We start from the raw sequence: 16,110 nt of genomic DNA, 5'->3' as shown, positions 1-16,110 counted from the left end.
ACTGGGGCATAAAGATCATAGGAAGAGGAATGATGGTAAAATGAGAGTAGAGAAGAAAAATGGATGATTTATATATAATGTATGTATGTAAATCTCATATGTATAATTTGTAATACACATATAAAGTGTAATCTATAATATATAAATATACAAATTTGTATAAAATTTAAATATATAACCAAAATGTTAGGACTAGTTAAGTCTGGGTTATGGATATTAGAGTTAAGGTTGTGAGACTAAGCCCACGTGGGGCTCTGATTTCAGCACAGAGTCTGCTTCAAACTCTCTCTCTTCCTATCCCTCTCCCCCTCCCCCTGCTTGCACCCTCTCTCTAAAATAAATAAATATAATCTTCAAGAAAGAAAATATTTTTAAAAGATCCCAAAAACCAAAAACGAAATCTTAGGACTCTAATCTTGACATGAGGATCCGGGAAGGTTCTGCTCCCCACCATCCCCCAAAATCTTCTCTCAACCCAGAGAACCTCTTCAAAAAGATCACAAAGAAAGCAAACATTATTGAGTAAGCAATAAGCCAGAATATATCCTAGTGATCAAGCCAGAAAACTAAAACTGTTTCTCTGTATCTTTTCTTCTCCTTCTCCCTAGTGCCAATTACTAAACCAATTCTGTGCAAGCTTAAACAGGTGTCTCCTTTTTTTTGAAATCCCTACTGCTACCTCCTAAATTCAATAAATCGTCATCTTTGGATTAGTAAAGCAGTCTCAAAAACTGTCTCCCTACTCACCAAGCCTATTGTACATAGCTACTTTTCTGTACAAACTGGAATTATGCTTCCGAGATAAAAATAAATGTTTCTTAAATCTGTTACATTTAGTATGATTTTAAGACATCCCACATTTCTTTCTGTTCTTAAATTGTTTCTTCTACCGGGTACATGTGCTTTCTACATGTGCTTTCTTCTCTTTCTACCACTTTTCTGTTATTTTTATTGTATACTTCCTGAGCAGACCTTTATTCTGAGATTACAGGGCTTCCGTGGCCAGTGCCTCTCTAACCTCCCAGGGTTCACATGAGTTACTGCAACACCCTGCATTTATTATATCAAACTTACACTGCCTTGAAATTAACTGAACTTTGTGCTATTCACTAAAAGCTCAATGAATACAAGGAATACATTTATCCTTTGCCTGCTTCAGCCACATATTATATCCCTAGTGACTATTAGTGTCTGCCTGGAAAAACCTCATAAATATCTGTTGATTTATAGTAAATACTTAAGATAGTAAATGGTTAAACTACTATAATTAGTTTCCGAGTCTTCAATCACATTTCTGTAAGGAAAAAAAATGAACTTTGGTACATGATAGTTCATTAGCCATCACTGGAAGTTAACAAAGGGAAACAAATATCTGACACATACGCTCTGAAGAACAAACTTTGATGAACAGAAGAAAGACAGCTAAAGAAAAATTAAAACCATTTAAAGAGAAGTGACTTAGCCATATGTTCAAGATCATGACATTAAATCCATGCTTTTGGAAGATAATATGCTTTTTAGGGACCCACTTTTGACCCCTACTTGGTATTTTCTTTTCACATATTGCCTACTGTTTATCTTACACTCTCTCAGATTAGTATAATGTCTCCCAAAATAGGGCATGATGGACAAAACTGGTCAAAAGGTTTGAATACTTAAAAGTAACCTTTTGGAGTAGAATGAATTTTTTTAATCTCTATTTTATGGATGAGCAAAGTGATCTTCAAAGCGATTGAAGCACAGGCCCGAGATCACATATTTAGTAGCAACAAAACTTCTGATTCAAATCCAAGGATGTATTCTAATTGCTACCACTCTTGAATCTCTACTTTTCAAAAGTAAGCATTATTACTTTTCACATTCTATAATTATATTTCATCTAGAAGCAGAAACTTTTAAAACCATGTGAATCCATCATATATTTATTTATTCTTAGCAGCTCCATTTTAAATACCCATTTTAGAATTAAAATGAATATACTATATTATCTTCTCTTTCAAAGCTATTAGTGTTTAATTATGAAGATAGCTATTAGAATATTTTATATAAGTATCTCAAAATATATTGATGAAAGCTATATTAAAAATTAATTGTAAAATTAAAATTTTAAACTCTGTCTAATGTGGATGAATAAAACCTGAAGATTCTAAATGCCTAAGATGTACAATAAACATGGCATTACATATCAAAAGGAAAAATATCTCCACTTTATATCAAAATTCCCGTTAAATCAAGCATTTAAAATAAAAAATTAGAAGCCATAAAAGTATAAGAAAAAACAGGAAGTTATGTACTATATACCATATATAAGTTTTGTACGAGTAGCACATGTGTCCATTAGTACAAAAAATTCTTTCTGCTCGGAAACCATACATAGAAACAAAATACTCAATAATTTCTCCAAGGCAAAAATCATCCACTATAAATAAAGCTGAAATTAAAGTGAAAACACCGCAGGGGGAGGGGTGGAGTATTTGTAAAACTTACAGATAAATGGCTGTAATATAAAAAAGAACAACCCACTTGAAAAATATGAAAAGGGTATAAACCTACAGTTTGGAGAAAAGTAATTTAAATAGATTTTAAACAGGGACACCTGGGTGGCTCAGTGGTTGAGCATCTGCCTTTGGCTCAGGTCATGATCTCCGGGTCCTGGCATCAAGTCTCACATCAGACTCCCCAGGGGAAGCCTGCCTCTCCTTCTGCCAATGTCCCTGCCACTCCCTCTGTGTCTCTCATGAATATATAAAATCTTTAAAAAATAAAAATAAAAAATAGATTTTAAACAGGAGGATAAAGAACATATCCTATAATTAAATAAATTTACAAGACTTTATTTTTTCATTTGTCAGAATAAAGATCAAGATTAATAATATACACTATGTAATAGTGTATAGAACCAGATATTCTCCTAATTCTTTAAAAATGAGAATATAAATTGTTTGGACTCCCAAAAAGGGTATTTAGGCATTATTTATCAAGTTTAAAATGAGCATAGTTTTGTAACTGATGTAGGAATGAGTTAGGGGCAGATGGGGCTAAGCAGGGAAAGATAAGGGAAAGGCCCAGAGTCAGGCACCCAGAAATCTGTGGGCTCCCATAAACCCCAAGGACTCCGAAATGCCCAGAGTCGGGCTCCTATCCATCCCATGAAAACAGAGATAAGACAATAAAAACATAGAAAAATAATAAACTTGGCTCCCTAGCTCCAAAATGTTAGGGGGTATCCCCCTTTAATGGCTACTAATCACAGAAACTCCCCAGACCACAAAGAAATATGTCATTTAGGTGTTATCAATAGTCCCTGCTCAAACCAAGACTGCAGAGGAATCTCAAGGCCATGGGCTCCCTGGTTAGGTTCTCAATAAAAGACAGACCATAAAAGCCCTCAGGGGCAACCCTGTGGGGACCCCTCTCACTTCCGAGAGCTTTCTCTGTATCTCTTGCTTAACAAACTTCTATCACTTTGCTCACTCTCTGTTGTCCGGGAGATTCATTCTTCGGCTCCGTGAGACAGGAATCAAGCTCTCCTGTATCATCACAGTATACCCCTTTATAAGAATTTATCCTACTGCTACTGTAAACTTGCACAAAATATTGTATGTTAAGGGACATTCAATATGGCACTCTTCGTAATGAAGAAAGATTAGATTTGATGCCAACATAAGTGTATTATTAAATAATGAAGCATCGAATAAATTATAGGACTTTAATATGATGGTAGTTATGTAGCTACCTCAAAAGAATGAGACTTTTCTTTTTCCTTCCATATATAAGTGGAAAATATATCAAAGATATGCCTAAGTGGAGAAAAGAAACAAAAGAGCGTCAAAGTATGCGCACCTATGTTTAGGAATGACAATATAAATATATTCATAAATGTTGTCATATGCATGGAGTGCTTTGCATGGATACGGAACACCCCACAGGGGCATTACTATCCCAGACCTGAGCAACCGGGCCCTGTCTCAGCTCCTCTCTGCTGCTTGGGGCTAGCTCCCAGGAGGAGACTGAGAACTACATGAGCCCTGGCGCTCTTTTTCAGCTGGATATGCTCCAACCCTCGGCTCTGCATGGGGTTGCCTTGATGGATACCCTGAGAATGTGGGGGACTTGCTGTGTGTGCTCCTCCCTGGTCACCGGCCCCAGATCCCACATAACTAATTGTAGGATCTATGAGGCCTTTCTTTCCTAGGATCACTTTAGAATGGTTTGCCAGGATGGCGTTAAAATGATAGTTCTGATGAACTCTCCAGCAGGAGGAGGAGTTTTGGACACCAAAGGAGTCAGGAGTTGTAGACACAGGACTACTTTTAGCAGAATGCCTACACACATTTGCCGACCTTCAGACTGGAGCACCGAGTGGGTCTCAGTCCCGGGTTTCACCTGAACTCTGGAGGGAGCCACTCACAGCTGCTGGTGTCCTGAAGAGGAACGGATGCTCCTTGTGCTTGAAGAGGCCACTCTGCCTGCCCCATTTATGGGCTCTTGCCTATCCTTTCAGTTGCATTCAGTGGAGACAGGGATTGAATTAACATGAAAGTCCTCACATGCAACCTCTTGAGAAGTTAAAGGGAAGACCTTGTAGGATGATACCTTGTTTTGAATGTAAGCTACAAACTTCTAAATGGTAAATTTAGCATGGCTGGAAAGTGAATGATTGTTCATTGCCTGAAAATTCTGGGCAAGACTTGCATCTGTGGTCATCATCAGGAAAGCTCCCTAACAACCTCTGATAGAGTAAATGGAAGCCAGTATTCACAAATGTCATGATGGATAATGAAAAGTCATTAATGATGCAACCAGATATAAATAAATAAGAAGGAACCTCAGATGCAAGAAGTTCTATGTAGAAAAAGCTCCAAATGGCCATGCATTGTAACAGCATTGCTACATTTTTCTTTAGGTGGGATGTATAAAATTAGCCAGGAATGACCATTTGACAATAAAGAACACCAAGAAATAGCTACTGGACCTGAACAGCAAGAGATGGTGCTTAGAAAGAATCTTCATATGCATTGATTGGCAAAATCAAGTATCTAAGTTCTTCATTCATTATTCTAATTTTTTAAAAAATAAGAATGTTCCTTTTTCCCACCCCTCACTGGGGGGAAAATAGAATACCATACAAATTCCTCATCTAGCCTTTTTTTACTCAATGTCTAAATCAGAAATAATTCTTAATCAATATATACACACACTCTGATAACCATCAGTTTGTTCTCTATAGTTAAGAGTCTGTTTCTTGGGCAGCCCCAGTAGCTCAGTGGTTTAGTGCTGCCTTCAGCCCAGGGCATGATCCTGGAGACCTGGGATCAAGTCCCACGTCGGGCTCCCTGCCTGGAGCCTGCTTCTTCCTCTGTCTGTGTCTCTGCCTCTCTCTCTCTCTCTCTCTCTGTCTTTCATGAATAAATAAATAAAATTAAAAAAAAAAGTCTGTTTCTTGGTTTCTCTCCCTCATTTCTGTCCTTTGCTCATTTGTTTTGTTTCCTAAATTCCACATATGAATGAGAGCATATGGTATTTCTCTTTCTCTGACTGACTTATTTTGCTTAGTTATACTCTCTATATCTTTGTTGTAAATAGCAAGATTTCATTCTTTTTTAATGGCTGAATTGTGTGCATATACCACATCCTCTTTATCCATTTATCTATGGATGGATATTTGGCCTGCTTTCATAGTCTGGCTATTGTAAATAATGTTGCAATAAACAGGGGTACATATAGGTTTGTTTTGTTTTGTTTTGTTTCAAATTTTTGAATCATCTATTATTTTTCAGAGTGGCTGTACCAGTTTGCAGTCCTACTAACAGCACACAAAGGTTTCTTTTTCTCCACATCCTTGCCAACACTTGTTTCTTGTGGTTTTGATTTTAGCCATTTTGACAGTGTGAGGTGCTATTTCATTGTAGTTTATTTTATTTATTTATTTATTTATTTATTTATTTATTTATTTAATTTTTTCATTGTAGTTTTGATTAGCATTTCTCTAATGATGAATGATGTTTATCATCTTTGCATGTGTCTGTTTGCCATCTGTATGTTTTCTTTGGAAAATGTCTATTCATGTTTTCTGCCCATTTTTTAATTGTATTATTTGGGTTTTTTGGTGTTGAGTTGTATCAATTCTTTATATATTTTTGATACTATTCTCTTATTAGGGCTAGTTTCCAAAATAGATTTTCCATTTGCAAAGATCTCTCATTTAGTAGGTTGCCTTTTAGTTTTGTTGATTGTTTCCTTTATTGTGCAAAAACTTTTTTATTTTGACGTAGTCCCAATAGTTTTACTTTTATTTTCCTTGCCTCAGAAGAGTTATCTTGAAAGATGTTGCTATGGTCAATGTCAGAAAAATCTTCTAGGATTTTTATGGTTTCCTGTCTCACATTTAGGTCCTCATTCATTTGGAATTTATCTGTGTATGGTGTAAGAAAGTGGTGCAGTTTCATTCTTCTGGATGTTGCTGTCCAGTTTTCCCAACACCATTTGTTGAAGAGACTGTCTTTTTCCCATTGCATAGTCATTCTTTCTTTGTCAAAGATTAAGTGACATATAATTATGGGTTTATTTCCGGGGTTTCTATTCTATTCCATTGATCCATGTGTCTATTTTTATGCCAGTTCCATACTGTTCTAATTACTACTGCATTTTAATATAACTTGAAATCTGGAATTGTGATATCTCCAGTTATGTTTTTCTTTTTCAAAATCACTTTGGCTATTTGAGGCCTTTTGTGGTTCCATAAAACTTTTAGGAATGTTTGTTCTAATTCTGTTAAAAATGCTGTTGGTATTTTAATAAGGATTGAATTAAAGTCTATAGATTGCTTAATCAATAAATTATTATTACCTCACATGGACCTATGCATTTTGAGATATTTTGAAGACATATTCAATAAAAAAATATTTTCCCCACATATCCTAGAGGTTGCACTAAGCATAGGAATAGGACAGAGTGGTAGAGTAAAAATGGCAAACTTCCCTTACCTCTCTATCTTTTGTACATTTTGTTTTTTTTCTCATGTAGAGGTATTTCTTATTCAAAAATAAACATCTATTTATATTAATAAATACACTGAAAAATATTTTGGTTGCATAAATTAATATGTCTGTGTACATATGTATACACACAGTTTTGAATAACTGTTGACAATTTTCTGAAAAAATATAAATCATCAAGGTTGATAAAAAAAGAGAATACATAAATAGACCAGTGAATCAAATAAATTGGAGCAGTGTGTAATAAATCTCACTGTATCTGAAAACCTCTCAAAATGTTGAGACTTGATATTTGTACAATTAATCAACCTTTAGATGAATCTATAACCACTTTTATGTTAAAAATATTTGATAATAAATTTGGCCCACTCATATTTTAAAGCTAGTATGATTTGAAATAATACCAAAAGAAGAGAAAAAAAAAAAAAAAAAACAGCCAAGAGAACGAAAATTATGTGTGAAGGTTTCTGTGAACACAGACACACCTATCATAAATAGTGACTAAAAAGTAGATAAATAGCAGTAGCACATTTAATAATAATAATATGAAATAACAATATGTGGTGACTATGTAGGATTTATTTACCAGGATGTAAAGATGATCCATATTAGCCTACTAAAATGGGGAATGAGAGAAGGCCATTTCCAAAGATGCAAAAATAATTCAATAAGTGGATATGAGTATAGAAAATATCCTGTTTAGGGACACCTGGGTGGCTCAGTTGGTTAAGCATCTGCCTTTGGCTCAGGTCATGATCCCAGAATGCTGGGATTGAGTCCCAAATCAGGCCCCCTGCTCAGCAGGAAGTCTGCTTCTCCCTCTACCCCTCTCCAGTGCTCTGATCTCTCCCTCTCATTCTCTCTTTCTCTCTCAAACAAATAAATAAAAAATAATAAAATATGTTGTTTAATGAATTTGGACATAATCCAAAATGTGAAATAATAAGAAGTTTTGTTCTTGCTTTATAATGTCAAACATTTAGAATTTGACTACAATAAAACAGTAAAATTATTTAATGGTAATATTTGCCTTCAACTTTGTGTTTAGTTAGCCATAAGCATTTATAAGAGAAAGTATGTGTATATACATAATATAAACACAAACACAACAGAGATTAGAGTGATAGAAATGTATAAAAATTAAACCATTCTATGCATGCAATTTTCAATTATTATTATTATTTTAATATTAATCCATTCTAGAGTCTTAACATACCTGTCCTAGTCATGGCTATAAAATCTAAAGCCTTATTTTAACATTTCTCCTAGACTGAATATGTACTCTATTGCAATGATATACCATGTACACCAGCCTGATATTTCAGGGAAGAACCAGAAATTATCTTCCCTCTAGATTAGTGCTATAGGTTTCATGATATAATCTTCAAGATAGCGTACATAAAGTATGGTTGTTAAGCATATAAACTTCCATTTCAGAGAAGCATGGCTTCAAATACTATCTTAGGATATTATTTATCCTCTCTAAATATGATTTTTCTTGTGTATAAAATGGTGAGTACATATGCAACATAAATGTGATGGGATTATTAGCAAGAATAATGCATCTCAAGTGCTCATACATAACAAGTGTTAAATATATGCAGCATTTTAATATTAGGAATTCGGTCACCTGGGTGGCTTAGTTGGTTAAGTAGCCGATTCTTGATTTTGACTCAGTTCATGATATCAGGATTCTAGGATGGAGCCCAGGGTCAGGCTACACACTCAGCAGGGACTCTGCTTGAGATTCTGTCTTTTTCTCTTTGCCCCTCCCCCTACTGGCTTTCTCTCTCTCTCCCCCTTTATCTCAACTAAATACATCTTAAAAAGATGTATAATGAATTATTTTATAGCCCTCAAAATGCTTTCATTAGAAATTGAGATTTTTAAGGCAACTTCGAAGTACTCAAATCAAGATGAGATCTTTGCTCTGGTTCATTTTAAGTGTGTGATCCTTCTTTTCAATGAGACCAGGGTTGGGCCAAATAGGATTCCAAGATCCAAATAGGATTCCAGGCCAAATAGGATTTAGTACTTTGTTGTACTACCAGAGGGTACAGTAGTAGAACAAAGTACCAAAATTATGGAATTGTTTTTCCTGGTGATTCCCCAAAAAGAGAAATGTGGAAAACACCAAATGTTAGGTAGTAACTATATCAAAAGGACCAAAAGAGGTCACAACTAAGTGGGGTGAGAAATAAAGAGAAACAGTATAAATTATGCAAGAATCAAAACCACAACCACCAATTAGTCTGTAAGACATCCAGCTGTTACTACAAATATCTCGTTTTCCTGGATTAACTCTTTCTATGGACACTTCTATTTATAAGATGTTTTTAAAAAAGAACATACAGTTGTTTTTTTCCTTAAATCCTTAAGAGTTTCTAAAGCAAATAATCTTCGCAAAAGTTCCTACTTCTGTTTCATCTTCAGCATATCTTTTCTAATTTTTAATTTTTCTCTTTAAGTTTGGTACATTTTCCAACAATCTTTAATTAGTAAACTCATTTTACCTCATTTGATTTGGTGTAACCCAGCAAATGAACTTTGTTGTTACTGTTTTTAAAGAAGCAAAATTTTTAAAAATTATTTTTAAATATGTAATGTTTTCCCATCATGGTTTAAGTAGAGCAATAGGTAGATTTATTTAGAGTAATAATCTACACTTAAAGTAATTTTTTTCGGGATGCCTGAGTGGCTCAGCAGTTGACCATCTGCCTTTGGCTCAGGGCGTGATCCCGAGGTCCTGGGATAGAATTCTGCTATCGGGCTCCCAGCATGGAGCCTGTTTCTCCCTCTGCCTGTGTCTCTGCCTTTCATGAATAAATAAATAAAATCTTTAAAAAAATAAAATATTTTTGTCAACTTGACAGAGAAGAATATGGTAGCTAAAGCTGTTTTACTAAGATAGAATTTATCAGTAAAATGAACCATACAGATCAATTCAATGAATATTAATTAATAATATTATTGAAAATTAGAATATTAATTAATCAAATAACGTTTGCAAAAAAACTTTGCCAGTTTAGAAATAGGTCATAATTACCATTAATTATGATAATATTAGTACTCCTTATACTTAGCTCTTTATATTGGTTTCTAGGATTCCATAATTACTTTTTCCTGAAAGAAAAGAATGATTTTTAATTTTTGAGATATGATTCATTCAGCAACTTCTTCAGTAACTCTAGAGAAGAAGAAATCAATAAGCCAGTTAGTTAATTGTACAAAATGACTCCTCATGGAAATTTTTTTTAGATTTCTCAACTAGAGAATAATTGTGCTGCATATTGAGTATTGATAGTTTTATTGGTGCTATAATTAACCAATATTTTAATCTTTTTTGATGAGGCATAGGGAGAGTACAGCCTGTTACCTTGTTAATTGAGATCAATGTTCTGGAAACAGTGAGAACTAATAGGCACATTCATACTCTTTTCCCCATATCCTGCAATATCAAGACTAACAACATGTCAAAATGCAATGTCAATAAAATCAGAGAAAAAAAACATATGAAAAAGCAAATAACAATACTGAAGAAATAACGAAAACTAACAATCATAGAAACTATCCATAAATATTTCTTTGAAATAAAATAAAAATATCATCTATCACCTCAAATGTAACAATAGTGAAATGTGTTTTGATCACCCCTAATGTTATGGGGAAAGCACTGGCAAAGATTAAAACATGTATTTTCAAGAAGCCTCAGCCTTTGTAATGCTGAGAACATGTACAATCCCCTGAAACTAAATTTTAGATGTTAAGATAGCAAACCCATTACAATAGATAGCAGTTATATAATAATATTTCTATGCTTTCACTAACTTGAAAATTCCTTTGCTCACCTGCTATTCTGACATCCAGTTATTATTTTTCCCCACTCTCACCTCTGCACTCCCAATCTTCATTCCTACATTAAAATAGGTACCAAATCCTTTCTCTCAAATCTTTCCGCTTCTTCCTATCTCCCTAGCTAATACCTAGATTCTGGCCATTATAACCCCTCATACTGTAAATGAATTTCTGTATCAAACTCTTAATCCACGTCCAGTAGTCCAATCTAACAACATTCAATTCATTCTCCACACTGCAGCTGGGATACTCTTTCTAAAATACAAATATGATAATATCAGTACTGCTTAAAAATCAGTGTGCATTTCAGTACCATTGCTTCTTAGGTAAGTTCTAAAGCATTTTAAAATAGCCCAAGAATCTTACAATCTGATCCCAACTGATATATAGAACTGCTTCACCTCCCACAGACACCCTCTGCTCTTAATTTTCCAAATGCACGATGTTTAGGGACCATATTCTTTTTTTTCTACAAGCCTTTCTTTCTTTTCCATGTCCTATTCTTTCCCCCTTTCTGTACTTAACTAGACACAATTAATTCAATTTTTACTTTTTAGCCAGCTTGTTCTGACCTTTTGAGAACTTAGAACTATATGTTCCTGTCTGATCTCAGTTTCATTCCTTTCCCAGCACTTTTCCATAGAATCGTGTACTAAGATTCGAGTATACTGATGTTAGTTAGAGATTCTGTTGTCTTATTTGTTTTGTTACAAAATTTGTTTTTCTTTTGGTTTTCTTTGGCTTCTGATTTTTTTTTTTTCATTTTTTTATGTCTTCACTGGACCAAGTTCAGAACTTTGAATTTAGTCAGAATTCAATAAATATTTATTGCATAAAGCCAGAGCAATTGCAAGCTCCTCAACGATAAACCATGTGCAAGGAAGGAGGATGATATAACCCTCAATTCACACTGCATTGTTGTTGGATGAGTCTATATATTTTTCTTCTCAAAATTCCTAAAATTCTCTCCTAAATTTATTGCAAGATGTATCTAAATAAACAGCTCTTCTTCTAAATGATGCAGTAAAGGGATGCTAGGGTCAATAGAGGATAACTGATCTGTTTCCATTTCAGCTATTCAGATCATACTGATGGTGTTTAAAGAGGTACTAGGTCCTACATTCAAGAGCCCTCCAATTTCTTAACACCTCTCAAGCAAAAAGGTGATTTCAAAAAAGCAATTTCAGTAAACACTCTTCCAACAAATATTCGTTTTATGGGAGATTTTAAAATTTTTATTTTGCTTTATTTTAAGTAGCTCCTCTGTGGTTAATAGGTTGACATTCAATATATACATAATGAGATTTAATTTTCTTCACAGTGAGAAATATATATTTTTTAAATTTCTGGTCTACAACCTCAGTTTGATTTTTGAGGCTATTTGACAATTTCTTTTTTTTTAAGATTTTATTTATTTATTCATGAGAGACACAGAGAGAGAGAGAGAGAGAGAGAGAGAGAGGAGAGAGGGGCAGAGACACAGGCAGAGGGAGAAGCAGGCTCCATGCAGGAAGCCTGATGTGGGACTCGATCCGGGGTCTCAAGGATCACGACCTGGGCTGAAGGCAGGCGCTAAAACACTGAGCCACCCAGGCATTCCTGACAATTTCTTTTTTATTCTTGGTAAACTCCTTAGTCATATTTCTAAAAAACAAATCATTCTAGTCAGGGGTTCAACCCATCCTTACAGCATTCATTTTCAAGGCAAAAAAGAAAAAACAAAACAGACTTCTACTTCAGGTAACACCTAAGCTTATCAAATCTGAGTGATTCAGCATCTCAATTACCCACTCCACCCCTCAAATTCAAATTTATATAAATTAGTCCTTGTTTTAATCTTTTTTAGTCTCAGAGAAGGAGAGTTACTTGTCCTAATCAAATGCAATCCCTCTACATCGATCTCAATTCTTTCCCCACTGCCTTTCCTCTGGACCTTGCCCTGTCAGTCATCATGTGTCATATCTATATTGTCAGCTTCCCTTCTCTACCGCTCCTTTGCCTTCACTTGTAACAGGCTTATATTTTGTTCTTTGGGTTCTCTTTGTTCTCATCTGGAAATTAGTGTTCTCCAAACTTATTCAGGTTGCTTGCTGTCAGAATTTAGTTCCTCCCTGCCTGTTGGTCAAGGCTACTCTCAGCTTCTTGAGACTACAATTCTTGTCATTAACTCTATCTTCAAGGCCATAAATGAAGAATTTCTTTTGCGTTGAGTCACGCATCATATGCTGGTCACCTCTCCAGAAATAGCCTAGTCTCTTTAAGGCCTTATCCAGTTAGGTTAGTTCCACTGAGAACACTTTCTCTAATCTTAAAGTCAGCTGGGTTAGGACCCTAATACTTTAGTTACATGTGCAAAATCCCCTCACAGCAGCATGTTAGTATTTGAGTAACTGGAAGAAGGTATGTCTATACCAAGGATGGGGAATCTTGGGGGTTATCTTAGGATTCAGCCTACCATACTCATTTTTACACTTCTTCCATTTTGTTCTTACTTATCTATTTGCTTTACATGTTTTGCTATACAGTGTATGGATTATTGCCTAGTATTTTTGAGTTTGTCTTTTTGCCTCCTTTCGGCAATAGGAATGCTATATTTCCTTCTTAGCAAAAACAATGATGGCTATAAAGTGTTTACTTGATTTAGCTCCATTGAGGCTTATTTTTTGGTCTACATTTGTCAGGTTTGTGTGTATAAGTTATAAAGAAGATGTTTACATGTTTTTACCTTTTATTCTGTCTCCAGTTTTAAAAATAGCCTTTTATCTAATAATATTTTATGAAATAGTACACTGTTATTGGTAATTAAACACTCTAAAAGATATATAAATGAGTTTTACAATTTATTTATTTATTATTATTAAACTTATATCATTATTAACTGAGAACATTTTGAATGCCTGATAAAGTATATTTCTACTAAGGAATTAAGATGTGCCTATCACTGTGGACATTCTCATCTCTGACTCTAATACTACAGTTAACTGCTCTCAACCTTAAAGTGCTGAGATATTAGAGGAACATCACAAACCAAATAAATGGAAAGACATTTTAATAGCCCTTGTCCCTGGCAAGGTCTATCGTCTTGATGTAAGATTGGCCTTATCCTGCTGTGAGAGACATAGAAGATCTTTCTTTAGGTTCAATGGTGGTTCAGTGGCCTGCTGTGATTTCCTCCAAGTCAATAGTTGTCATCCAGTCTGTTGACTATCATTTGAGATAATAAATCTTGATCTTCGCCATAGTAGAAGTCAATATCCACTTAAGTTAAGAAAATCACAGTGTTTTCTTTTATTGTAAAACAGGAATTGCCTAGACCTGGCTTGACCTAATCAACTAATCTATTTCCTGTGGTGAAACCCATTCTAACATGTCTTGATTGGGTGAAAAGTGTACTATAGACAGTCACTAAAATGTCAAGATGCTGTGATGTACCTTTCAAAATACTGTTTGCAATTTAGATGTGGAAATTCTTGCAATGAAAGTTACAAACTCAGATTTACTGGCTTTACTATTGTCTATCAACTTGTGTGAAGCAAAGTATTTATTTATTTGCTAGTATTTTAATTTACCTTTAAAATATAATTGTACTTAGATTTAACTTCTAATAATTCTTCACTTTTTATTTACTATTTTGCCATGAGCATAATATTTAAAACCTAACCTTTCTGAGAAACAATTTCTTCATCTGCAAATTAGTACTAATTATACTGTTACTGTGGAAATTAAATATATTATTTCTAAATAATTTTTGGCATAGAATTCCATAGAAGGCATATCATAAAAATAGGTATTTGTTTTTATCTGGCTTAAATTCCTCATTGACATACTGTGTACAAATAGAGTTGAGACAGGTAGTGTCCCTTCCAGATAAACCAATAATGAATTTCTCATATCAGAGTATTTTCTGGATATCCATCATCTCATTAATCACTAATTCCAAACTAGCCAAGGAGTGACTGATAATTTTTTTCTTTTGTTTAAGTTATCTAATTTCAGACAACATTGTATGTTCTGGCCATATTTTTTTTTATTTCTCTAATTGTTGTAATATATTGAAACTTTTACTCTGCCCTAGGGCATCACTACCCTCATCTTCCATTTCATACATTTAGCCAGAGCAATATTTCAAAACCACAATAATCTAGGTTTTCTAGGTTTTCATAATCTAAGTTTTCAAGGGTGGCTGCAGAAATCCATTAGCCCTCCACACACAAAATACACACATATAGAGCAAAGATGATAAGTCAAACTACTCATAGCTTACACTTATGTTGATAGTAGGAAAATAGTCCAAAGACCATTCATGGATTAGGTGGAAACTTCATAGGAAATAGGAGGATTTGCTGAGCATGATATTTTGAGTGTTGAGATCCATATTAAATTATCTGCAGAACAAGAGTACAACGTAAATATTTGGAATAGATATAGTATGTAGAGGTTCAGATATTGACAATTAGGGAATCAAAAGAAAGGAACTGAGTTTGAAATGTAGGAAAGGCATTACCTCCAGAAAATTGGGTTTACTTGAATAGGGAAAGTGTCCTTTGTAGGTGTGATGGCAAAAGAAAAGAAGGAAACAAAGCTGAGAATGAAGAATCAGGCAGAAACAAAATTTAAAAATATAATAAAAAATCAGAAAATATACAAATTCAATTCTTCAAAATGGCACAGTTGATTAAAGAACCCGTACTTCACTTTGCCAACAAAAGAGAGCACACTTAAATTAAGAAATACAATTAGCAATCCTACTAAGAATCTTATTACTATTAGTTCAGAGAATAATGTCTCCGTTATTTTTCAGTCACATCTTTATTTCTTTCATGGACCAAGATGTTCCATGTAATCTTGTATTTTTCCTGCCCAAGTCCAGGAGTTAGCCACTTCTCTTGGGTTAAAAATTATCCCTAAAGAGCAACCAAGAGCAAACGAAAACTGAAACAATATTATTGCAATCTAAATTACATCTCTTTAAACAGCCATTTATACCTAGGCAAAAATACCTCAAACTGGAAATTCAAAAACTTTAAAAAGATATGTACAAAACAAAACAAAAAAAAAACTTAATGTGAGTGAAATAAATTAAAAAAAATTAAAAGAACAAAATAAAATCAGAAATAAATGGTGAATTTCAGGTTTCTTAAGAGAAAACAGATCAGACTAAAATTATAAAAATAAAAAATGTAAAAATAATTAAAACAAGAATAAAAAGTGAAAGATGTCATACAGAAAATGATAGATAATGCAAGCTAAAATATCT

General features: G+C 34.1%; 1 long non-coding RNA gene across 1 annotated transcript in view; it reads right to left on the bottom strand.

Annotated features, from left to right (window-relative positions):
- LOC119867453 overlaps positions 1-15,241 on the bottom strand; it is a 44,865-nt gene extending 29,624 nt beyond the window's left edge. The window contains exon 1 of the long non-coding RNA XR_005383581.1: positions 15,118-15,241. This is a non-coding gene — a long non-coding RNA (uncharacterized LOC119867453). The remainder of the gene's footprint in view (positions 1-15,117) is intronic.
- Positions 15,242-16,110: the final 869 nt, after the last annotated feature.

This window comes from Canis lupus, chromosome 34 (genome assembly GCF_011100685.1).
Source record: "Canis lupus familiaris isolate Mischka breed German Shepherd chromosome 34, alternate assembly UU_Cfam_GSD_1.0, whole genome shotgun sequence".
Classification (NCBI taxonomy): Eukaryota; Metazoa; Chordata; class Mammalia; order Carnivora; family Canidae; genus Canis; species Canis lupus.
Note: the sequence above shows the minus strand (reverse complement) of the source record. Positions and strands in the feature narration are given on the sequence as shown.